Below are 11,715 nucleotides of genomic sequence, written 5' to 3'. Positions count from 1 at the left end.
TGAGAATGATCATGCTTGCAATAAGGAGGCTACTATGGAAGAATACAACCTGTTTGCAGCAAGCAATGGCATGAGGTTTACATTCTTGATGTAGAACGAATGACAGTCCGAATTGAAGAACAGCTTGATCGTGCAAAAGGAGGAAAACCCAAGTTACTATTGCAACTTTGGCATTCGGTGCCCAATTCGCGATTGCTATAGCTTTCTGGAAAGGGAACGACGCCAGGAATGCAACAAGTGTTGCCACGATGTGTGGGCTTTTTCGGGCTTTCGGGGTCGTTTAAGGCCTCAAAACTGCAATTTACTGTTTTTCAGAATTTTTGGTTTCCTAGTTTGTTTTGGATTTGTTTTATTTTTACCCGTGAGCTTTAGGGTTTCATTGTTAGTCGCCCTAGGGTTTGTTTTGTCATATATATGCAACCTTAAACGGCTGCAGAACCTATCTTTTATCATATTATCAATCAAATTAAGATTTTTCTCTTTTATCTTTGGTGGACTCCAAAACCATTGTTTTAGGTTTATCTTTGGTGATCTTTCCGACTGCGTCAAATGTAGTACTAAGAAGGTATGAGGTGGTTGTTCAGGAATTCAGTCCCTATCTTCTTATCTGGTAATGAAGGTTTGAGGTGCTTGGTTTTTGGTACACAATAATCTTCCTCTGAAAAGTTCCAATTTTAGCTTATAGTTTCTTTACAGTTATTCAATTTGTCCCATTTGTTTTTCCTATAGTAAGAGAGCAAAAAGGTTGAAGAGTGTTACAATGTTTGAAGGTTCTGTAGAGGTCAGGTTTTTATTATTAATGAAGATGAATTTATTGGTATGAAAATTTCTTGATATTTTGCAGCCATACAATCATAGCTTTTGAATTCTGTTTTGGGATTTTGTGCCTCCTAAAAACACTGTCAGTTAATTAGTGGAATTCTGTTGCTGATGAGTGATGACAATTATTGGACTTATGATGAGGAAGTGATTTATTATTTTCCTTGGTGCAAACTTTTTGAGAATCAATTTCATTTTGGTATTCTACTATGCAATTTGTTATTATTATGCTCACTGTAATTCTTTCTCCTGTTGCATAAAATCTTCGAATTAGTTGACAGCAAGTCTCTTATCACCCCCAGGGCCCTAGACAATCGGGTTTACATTTCATTGACATCCATTTCTTTTGAAATTGAAACGGAAGTGCAGGCATGGTTATATGCATCTGGTGGTTTTGGAACTTGGAGATGGATGTTTCAGATTTCGGTGCATCTATCATTAATCAAGATGGACATAGTGTTCAACCTTAATATCAAGATGAGACGAATAGTTTCCTCTTGGCTCCTAAGATCCCTTATAACCAAATCGATTAGTCTACATTGAATTTCACTTGTTTTCTAAGAGCATCCGATAACATTTATTCCAAAATGAGTTCATTTTTGACTTTCAATTGTTTTTATGAAAAGCATCTAAAGATCTCAAATTTCTTTTTCATGGCCTTTGTGACAATTTGACATTTTGCAAATGATTCACCTGACACGTTAAGAGATTCAGAGCATCAAAGTGTACTTGCACCAGTATGAATGAACGGTTGGATAATATCAAATACACTTTTTGGTTATTAAAAAAAAGTTGACTACATATATCAAGGGTTGAGATCACCTAATAGGTGTTGGGAGTCGCTTGCACTGCCCGGTGCAGAGTAAAAGCTAGAGAGAATTTGAGACGAAGATGAAGATTTCATTTCCACTAACTGAGAAGGTAGCTACAGTACATGTTTATATAGTAGCAGAGAAGTCACAGATGAGAGACACGTGTAAATTATCTAGTACGTGCTCTCATTAAGACAGCTCATGCAAGAAGTACCAGACAATGAAACTAATTACCGAGACTAATTAACAACTGATTAATGAACTAATTATTGTTAGCATTGAAGCCACCCTCAAGTGCAAGAGGTACAAGTTATAGAATAGGGGATTAAGTAAGGATGTCGAACCCACGAGGATTGGTAAATCCTTTCCTAGCTAGGGAAAACCTAAGGAAAAACTAGAAGAATATGCAAATGTACAATCACAAACAAAGGCTCACAAGTGAACCAAAGTTCATGGTGAGTATGTGCAAGATGGTGTGTAGAGATTTGATTTTGATTTTTAGATTGGTTTCTATTCAAATTGAGACAATGAAAGCAAGTAATATAAACTAAGCTAAACTAAACAAGTTGTTATCAAATGGATGGGAGTTAGGGCATCGGGTTTCACCTTTTGCCTCCCTTGCAAGCATTAAAGCAATTGAATATAAATGATGCAAAGCTAATTATCCAACTACCCTCTTAGCATCCGGATAGGACTACTAAGGCTTAAACCCCTTTCATTTTATTAATTCTAACCGGATAAGTCTAGAGCTAACTACCTAGAGACAAATTCAATTACCGGATAGGTCTCAATCCTTTGCCCCTAAATGCATAAAGCTTAGAGTTTAGGTAACCAAGCAAGCAAACCAATCCTATCTCTAGGTGATTTTAGCTCACTACCCTCACATGCACACATGGTGTGCTTTCATGCTCCCTTTTTGCCTAAAGGTAATCAATTTCTAGAAAAAACTTCATGTCATGGCAAACACATAACTCAAATTGATTAGGTCTAAGTAATGCATTCAACTATTGACTTAGCATGTGAGAATAAGAACATGAATTTGCATCAATTTATAAACAAAAGCATCAATACAAGCAAGTTTGGCTAGGGCTTTCAACCCTAGCCCCAACTAGTTCACTACTCACACATAGTTAGATACACAAGCTTCAACATTCTATTAAACATCAAATACATAAAGAGATAGAGAGTAAAGGGTGACTATTGATGATGCCGGAAGATGTGGTGGAGATGGGTCTCCAAGAACATGATGTGGTGGTAGTCACCTCCTTCTCCTTGCTCCAAGCTCTTGATATTGGTAAGAATAGTGAAATTTGGGATCTCTAAGATGAGTTGTGGTGTTGAGTGGTGGAGGAAATGGTGGTTATAGAGGTGGAGATGGTGGTTTTAGTGGTGGAAATGGTGGTTTCTTCCCTAGAGAGAAAATGGATCTTGGATAGGATGAAGATGATTGAATGGAGTCAAGAATGCTGAATAATTGGTCTTTTGCCTCTCTTTGATCAGCTATGTGTGTCCTCTATGGTCCCAAAGTGTGCAAGAGATGCTCTTACACCATTGTCCCCCAAATGGTCCCAAATTGGTAAGGTGACAAAAGGACAAGGTGAAGGGAGATATTTGAATTTCAAGTGATGGGAGATTCTCACCACCATGGTCCTCCTTTGTTGGAGAAAAGACCCTCCATGAGTGGCGGCTCGCCGGAAAAATCGCCGGAAAAGTCGATTTGCAATTTTCTTCCAATCTCCGTGTCTTCTTCCCCTAGCTTCAAACCTCCGCATTTCAAGCCTCAAATAGTCATTTTATTCTCAATGCAAGGTTTCCTACAAATAAAAGGAAATGGATTAAAAAGGGTAAAATAGCATGGAAGACAAATCAATTTTCATAATTATGGGGCACAATTGCATAAGTTATTTGTGACTCAACAATTATCCCTAATTAACGAGCTAACATGCTAACTAATTCTTATACAACTAACACCCTCCTCAGCTTGATGGGAGGTAAGAAGCATCAAGCTGGAGCAAAGAAAAGAGTGTTGTGGTGAGCAAAGTCCTTTAGTGAAGAGATTTGCCAACTGATTTTTGGAGGTAACAAATTGGAGCTTAAGAGAGCCAGCCTTAACTTGATTTCGAGTAAAATGCACATCCACCTCAATGTGCTTCAACTTGGAGTTATAAACTGGATTTGTGGCCAAGGCAAGGGCAGAAATATTGTCACAATGAAGCACTGGAACATCAACAATTGAAACATGTAGGTCATGAAGAAGATGCATTAACCACATGATTTCTGATGTAGTGTCTGCCATGCTTCTGTACTCAGCTTCAGTAGAAGACCTGGAGACTGCAGTTTGTTTCTTGCTACACCATGAGATTGGTGAGTCATGAAGCAAAATCACAAAGCTGTGGTTGATTTTCTGTCATTTGGATCACCTGCCCAGTCTGCATCACAATATGCTTGTAATTGAAGTGGAATATCTTTGTGAATGGTATCACCTCTCCTGAAGTAGATGCCCTGATCCATGGTACCTTTGATGTATTTAAGGATTCTCTGAGCAGCAAACATATGTTCATCTGTGGGATTGTGAAGAAACTGACAGACTGAATTAACTGCATAGGAGATATCTGGCCTTGTGAAAGTCAGATATTGGAGACATCCCACCATACTCCTAAAATGAACAATGTCATGTGTCTGCAAAGGAGTGGCTGAGTCTTTAAATAATTTTAAGCCAGACCTACAAGGTGTAGAGTGAGTGTGACAGTTTTCCAATCCTGACTTGTGAATCAAATCTCTAGCATACTTCTTTTGTGAAACAAATAGGCCATCTGGCAGATACTGAATTTCAAGGCCAAGGAAATAATGAAGTTTGCTTAGATCTTTCATATCAAATTCCTGTTGTAAAGCATTCTTAACAGAGGCAATCAAGAGCTCACAGGAGCCAGTAATGATTATATCGTCTACATAGAGCAGAAGAAATACATACTCAGTATCACTTTGCTTGATGAACAAAATAGGGTCTGCATAGGAGCAAGAGATACCGATATGAGGTAGGAAATTACTAAATCTCTCATTCCATGCTCTTGGAGCCTGTTTGAGGCCATAGAGAGACTTATTCAGCTTACAAACATAGTGAGGAGTAGTAGGGTCAACAAAGCCACCTGGTTGAGTCATGTAGACTTCTTCACTCAATAGACCATGCAGAAAAGCATTCTTTACATCCATCTGATGTAAACCCCAGTTATGATAAGCAGCAAGGCAAAGAATTAATCTTACTGTTGTATGTCTCACCACAGGGGAGAACGTTTCATCATAGTCCACCCCATGTTCTTGGCTGAACCCTCGAGCCTTATGTCGAGCTATGGTGCCATCTGCATTCCTTTTTACTTTGAATAACCACTTGCATGAGACAAGATTCTTGTCAGGAGGAAGTGGGACAAGAGTCCATGTATTTTGATGCATAAGAGCATTATATTCTTCAAGCATTGCATTTTTCCATTCTGATGATTTAAGAGCAGCTTTATAGTTTGGTGGTTCAGTGGCACTAGGATCAAGGCAAACATCAGAGAGTAAGGACACAAAGCATTTCTTCTTACTGATACCACGTTTTGCCCTTGTAAGCATTTGATGATCATTAGCTAGAGGGGGAGCAATACCATCGACAGGATGGAGAATATTGGCTTCTGAAATTTGACTTGATGGAGCATGAGAAGTGTCACAGTTAAGAATAACTGAAATTGCTCCAGTTCCAGGTTGAGAAGACAAGGAGAAAGTGCCAGCATTTTCAGCAAAGTGTATAGTTGTGTCAGCTTGGGGAGCAAAAATATTTCTTGAAGTGGGAGAAGAGAGCATGATCTCTGGATCATTATCCACAAAGTTGCAATCATTGGAGACATGTTCATAAGTCATATTATCAGCATTAGGGACAATAGGAGCAGTAGATATAGGACTTGTACTAGTGCTAACAGTAGCAGGTGATATTTCAGCGGTGAGAATAGGATGATCATCAAGTACTGGATTGAAAGATGACTGACCTGTGAAATTATCAACTGTAGTAACAAGTGCAGGTAAGAGAACTTGAGTGTGAGACTGAGTATGAGTAGTGCAGGGCATGGTGAGTGGAGGATGAATAGCTGACTGAAGAGAGGTTTGAGATTTAGGAGGTCTTGAAGAAGGAGTTCCCTTCTCATTACTCAAGGCATAAGGGAAGGTGGTTTCCTCAAAGAAGACATGCCTAGAGAGAAAATGTTCGATGGACTGTAACAGATATAGCCTTTATAGCCAGCAGCAAATCCAATGAATAAACACTTGGTAGTTTTAGGCTGTAACTTGTTTGAGTTATATGGTGTCAATAATGGATAGCAAGTGCAGCCAAATACTCTGAGCATATCTAGAGTAGGTACAGACTGATAAAGCATTTCATATAGAGACTTCATGAGCAATACTTGAGTAGGCATTCTGTTGATCAAAAAGGCTGCAGTGGCACAAGCATGATACCAGAATTGATTGGGAAGAGAGGCATTTTGCAAAAGAGTAACAGCAGTTTCTCTTATATGCTTGTTCTTTCTTTCTGAAATCCCATTCTGTTGAGGAGTGTAAGGGCATGAAACTTGGTGAGCAATTCCACTAGTATTTAAGAACTCTTTAAATTTGGCATTGATATATTCACCTCCTCCATCACTTCTAAGGTTTTTGACAGAAGAAGAAAATTGAGTGGAGATGAATGCACATAAGGATTTGAAGTAGGAGAGAACTTCACTTTTATTTTTCATTGGAAACATCCAAGTGAGTCTTGTACAATCATCAATGAATAGAACAAAATATTTGTAGCCATCTATGGAGAGATGAGGAGAAGGACCCCATACATCTGAGTGTATATACAAGTTCAAATGGTGTAGCACACCTAGACTGAGACCTAGGAAAAGGAAGTTTGTGAAATTTTCCTAACAAACATGATTCACAAACACTTGTATCACTATCAGCTGCTTGGACAATGTTGCATTTTTCCAGCATTATTCTAGTCACTTCATTAGATGGATGACCAAATCTCTGATGCCACAGAGAATGCTTCACTTTTTGACCAAGAAAAGCTGAATGTAATGGAGATGAAAACTTCTGCTCACTTGAAGATGAAGCTGTTGTAGAAGCTTTATTGAACATAGGTAAATCAAATGGTATTGGGTAGAGGCCATGCTTACTCAGTCCCTAGTATAGTATTTTGCCGTGCACATTGTCCTGTATCACACACATAAGACAGAGCAATTATTTTGCTTGCATAGTTGATAAATGGAAAGTAAGTGAGCTGCAAGATCTGGGATTAACAGAATATCATCCATTTTAAGCAGTCCCAGCATGGCATTACCAATATGAGTGATTGCAAGTTGATTACCATTACCAATCTGTACTCCATCAGTGTTAGGATATGGAACAACATTGTTGAGCAACTGGAGGTTATTAGTCATGTGATTGGTGGCTCCTGTGTCAGCCAACCAGAACTGAGGAGCAAGATTTGTAGCAGCAGCAACCATGGCAGTAGCATTAGAGTCCTCAGAATCACTTTGTTGTCCAGGAAATCCAATGATGAAATAGCACCTATCTGTAGTGTGACCTGGTTTCCCACAGTATTGGCAGCCACTCTGATTCAAATTGTTATTGCCTTGTGAAGTCTGTCGAAGGGACCTGCAGGTTTTTGCACTGTGACCAACCTTATTACACCATTGACATGTGACAACATTACCACCAGCATAATTGTTGCCATTATTCCTGAAACCACCATTCTGATTTCCACCAAGTGTCAAGTTCATTCCATTACCTCTCCCACCAAAGTGATTGCCTCTTCCTGCATTGTTGTTGAATCTACCATTTCCTCTTCCAGCATAAAAGCCAGTGATGCCATTGTGTCCATTGTTGGAGTTGTACAGAGGGAAGGAAGGCATAGCAGTAAACCCATAGGGTAAGGCAAGAATAGGAACATATGAAGCCTGACTAGACATTGGGAATGAAGACAGGCCCTGATGCATTATACTAGAAGAATTGAGGCCATGAGATGTGAAACCAGGTGGTACAAGTGGAGCATTGAAAGTTGAGGCTTGTGACGTAAACTGCATGGTTTGAGGCTGAGATGACTAAGCTTGCTAATTCACAGGAGATGATGTGGATGCAGCACAATTACTCATGGGTGGTGTGGACTGAACTTGTGGATTGATTTTTGCAAGCATAGCAGTGAGAAGGCTTTGAAGACCTTGAGCCTCATTTCCAATATCCATTTCAGCAGCTTTAAGCAGTGTTTTGAGTTGGCTGAGTGAAGCACAAGTAAATTGAGCTCTTATAACAGTCTTTATTGCAGCAAACTCTGAAGGTAGTCCATTAAGAACTGTAACAATGATATCTTCATCATCAGTAACCACTCCTACTGTTTCAAGAGCATCCTTTGCAGCTTTAATCTTATCAAGATAGGTCTTAATATCATCATTCCCTTTCTTTACATTTTGAAGATTTGACTTTAACTACAGAATGTTTTGCTCGTTAGCATCAGCAAATTTTAGCTTGAGTCTAGTCCATAGGTCTTGAGCAGACTTGCTCCCAACAGCACATGTCATGGCTACAACACTAAGGGTTTGGCCTATCATATTCACTATGCTTTGATCTTGAGTCTTCCAGGTAATATAATCAATAGTTATTGTATTGGTTTAGCCATCAGAGGCAAGCACAAATTGTGGTGGACAAGGAGTTGAGCCATCAACAAATCCAAAGAGATTCTGACCTCTAAGAAAGGATTCCATTCTAAACAACCATGCCGGGTAATTTGTGTCATCAAGGAGGATATTAGGAAGGTATACTGTAGTGTGAATGGTGGTTTGGTTTGTAGAAGTGGTCATGATTGTCTATGAGTTACTGAAGACTATAGCTAGGGTTTCAGTAGAAAATCTTGAGGCAACAAAGTAAGAGTAGGCACAGATTCACTGTATGAGTCCAAGTAACCAGGCAAATGTATATCAACACGAAGCAGAGGATAGATCACAAAGCTAGGGTTTTGAGATTGCGGATCTAGATGTTTTTCACAAATTTGTGAGACTAATTGTGTATATAATGAGCATAGAACACAAAATTATAGCTTCGATGCAAGTAACAAGTATCGATTTGCAGTAAAGAACACAACGATTTCTTCAAGAACAAAGACTAGAGATTTCTTCAAGATTTGATGATGAAAGACTTATCTGAGCTTCAATCCGAGCCAGTATGAACAAGAACACGAAGATTTTGCAGAAGATTTGTATGAAAATTGTGAGGTTTCAGTGCTCCACAATCGAAACCTAGGCTCTGGTACCATAAAAGCTAGAGAGAATTTGCGACAAAGATGAAGATTTCATTTCCACTAACTGAGAAGGTAGGTACAGTACATTTTATATAGTAGAAGAGAAGTCACAGATGAGAGACACCTATACATTATCTAGTGCTCTCATTAAGACAGCTCATGCAAGAAGTAACAGACAATGAAACTAATTACCGATACTAATTAACAACTGATTAATGAACTAATTATCCCTAATTAACGAGCTAACATGCTAACTAATTCTTATACAACTAGCACAGAGAAGAGATTCCGACTCCATAATTTCAAACCATTTAACATATCATTGTGTTATGTTCTTTTACTTTTTTAATGTATCAATATATTAAATTTTGGTAGTAAAAATATATGTAAGAACCTCGATTTTCAATCAAAGCAAAACTTGGTGGCAGTTTTAACTAATGAAGCAGTCTTCCCGATTTGGTGGAGGACAAGATGATGTCAAATCTTAATTGTTTAAACATGCAGCAAGCTAGGAAACAAAGGCTTTAAACTTGGAGCCTTCAAATATATATAATTGACGTGATTGTCAATTGCATATGGTGGTCCAATGGAATTGATGAACAAGAAGACAAAAAGAATAATGTTTGATTGTTCAAATATGTATGTGTGCAGCATGCCGTATCAAAAGGAAAGCATGGAATAATCAAATTGCCACTTATTAAAAAGTATAATCAAATTGCCTTATTTTCTGGAATTAGTACAAAGAGTGGTGGCTGACACTTTTAATCAAAGTAGTGGTATGTTCCGTGTTTTAAGCGGTAGTGGGAAGACGTTAAAATCACATAAAGAGAAAGACCAGTGCTTTAATATTTTACGTGATTAAAGCATAATTTGAAGTGTTACAGCTTTATGACAAGGAACAAGACCACGTCCTTGGAAGAATCATACAATTAAGCTTGTGCTTTTGCTCAGATTGTCCATGAAATGGTGAAACGGTGATAAGCTAGCCCCAGACAATTTCTCTGTCTCCTCCCTCCCGAGCCCGTTTCTGGGCTTCCCATTTGCCGGGCAAACTCTCTCTCCTCCGGCCATAATTCTTCAAGTTTCTTGGCTTGTTGAACTCGTCTTGAGCTGCTGAACAAGCATTACGAAGGATCGGGTTGAGTGGTGGAAGTTTTTCACGTCGAACAGATCTGTCACCGGATTCTAGAAAGAAAAAAAATTCGGCCAAACAGAAGCTTGCGAGGTGATTGACAGATTGATTTGTGAACGATTTCGGATCGTATTTTGAGCTCATAAGAAGACGCAGCGGGAATTTAGAGGTGAGTAAATCTCACATGGTTCATTTACGAACCGAATTTCCTTATTGCACAATTAACTGTTATGTTTGAAAAATGGTTTTTAAGAAAATGAGTTTTAAAGTATAAAAAAAAAAATGAATTTCTTGGTTTTTACTACGTGTTAACTATATATAGTTGGTATTAGTGGTCATTCCTGAGTGGATGATTACGTATATATATATATATACAGATTCTATCCAGAGCGAGGCCTCGCTCTGAAATTAAAGTGCGAGGTTGGAGTTTAGGGTCACTTTTCGGTCGCATATCCACATCTCGACCATTCAGCTTTTAAGTACTAATATATAGATCATCTCTGTAAAATTTCAGCCAAATTGATGATCTTTAAGGTAGCTAACTCGCGTAAACCAATGGACGAACTGAATCTGTCAAACCTGAACTGTACTAGCTTTAATGCAGTTATCAATGCCTTAACGACTATCAATTTAACTGAAATTTTGCAAAGATGATCTATACATTAATACTTAAAAACTGAACGGTCGAGATGTGGATATGTGACCGAAAAGTGACCCTAAATTCCAACCTCACACTTTAATTTCAGAGCGAGGCCTCGCTCTGGATAGGATCTGTGTGTGTGTGTGTGTGTGTGTCTATATATATATATATATATATATATTTACGTGAATATATATGGAATGGTGTGACATTGAGGTGTGTGTGGAATTGTGATAACTTGGTTATAATATGATATTGTTTTTGCCATGATTAATTGTGATAATGATTATCGATGAATGTTTGTGATAATCATGTTGACCTTGTGAGTTGAATATAAGGTAGAGAATGAAGGGTTCCGAGGACCGAATGGTCTAAGGTCCTTCGGTTTAACGATAACCGGAGTGTATGTGTTCTGAGGACAAGGGAAAGGTTCAAAGTTCGAGGGTTATTAATTAAGTAACTCGGAAATATGTCGTTTACTTGAACCTAGGCCAAGGTGACAAGTAACGATGCAGTTAGGGCTCTAACGTGTTGTGGGAAAGACCACAGTGGTGATACTTGCAGGTTGTGGGAAAGACCACAGTGGTGATATTTGCAGGTTGTGGGAAAGACCACATAGGTGATATTGAGGTTAGGGGATTGTGAGGAGGTATTCCTTGTTGTTTTCTGTGAGTTGGTTTGACGTTTTCTTTGTGGATGTTGAGATTGTTGGTTGTTTACTTGAGTTAAAAGAATTGTGATTTAATAAATCAACCGTTCATTTCTTGTTTACTCATACGAGCTTTCAGAAAGCTTACCGGGTTTTGTGTTGTTGCAATCCCGGTACACTATTCAAACGGTGTAGCGGATAATCCTGCAGGTCAAGATAATCAGGGCGGAGACCGAGCTGGTTAAGAGTTGCAGCATTTACTTTCTTTTCATTCTATTGTGAGGTTTGTTATGCTCATCTAGAGCTTTGCAATTTTACTTTGTGAGAGTGAGTTGTAATATTGAACTCGAGGTTTTCGGGATT

This window comes from Rosa rugosa, chromosome 7 (genome assembly GCF_958449725.1).
Source record: "Rosa rugosa chromosome 7, drRosRugo1.1, whole genome shotgun sequence".
NCBI classification, from domain to species: Eukaryota; Viridiplantae; Streptophyta; class Magnoliopsida; order Rosales; family Rosaceae; genus Rosa; species Rosa rugosa.
Note: the sequence above shows the minus strand (reverse complement) of the source record.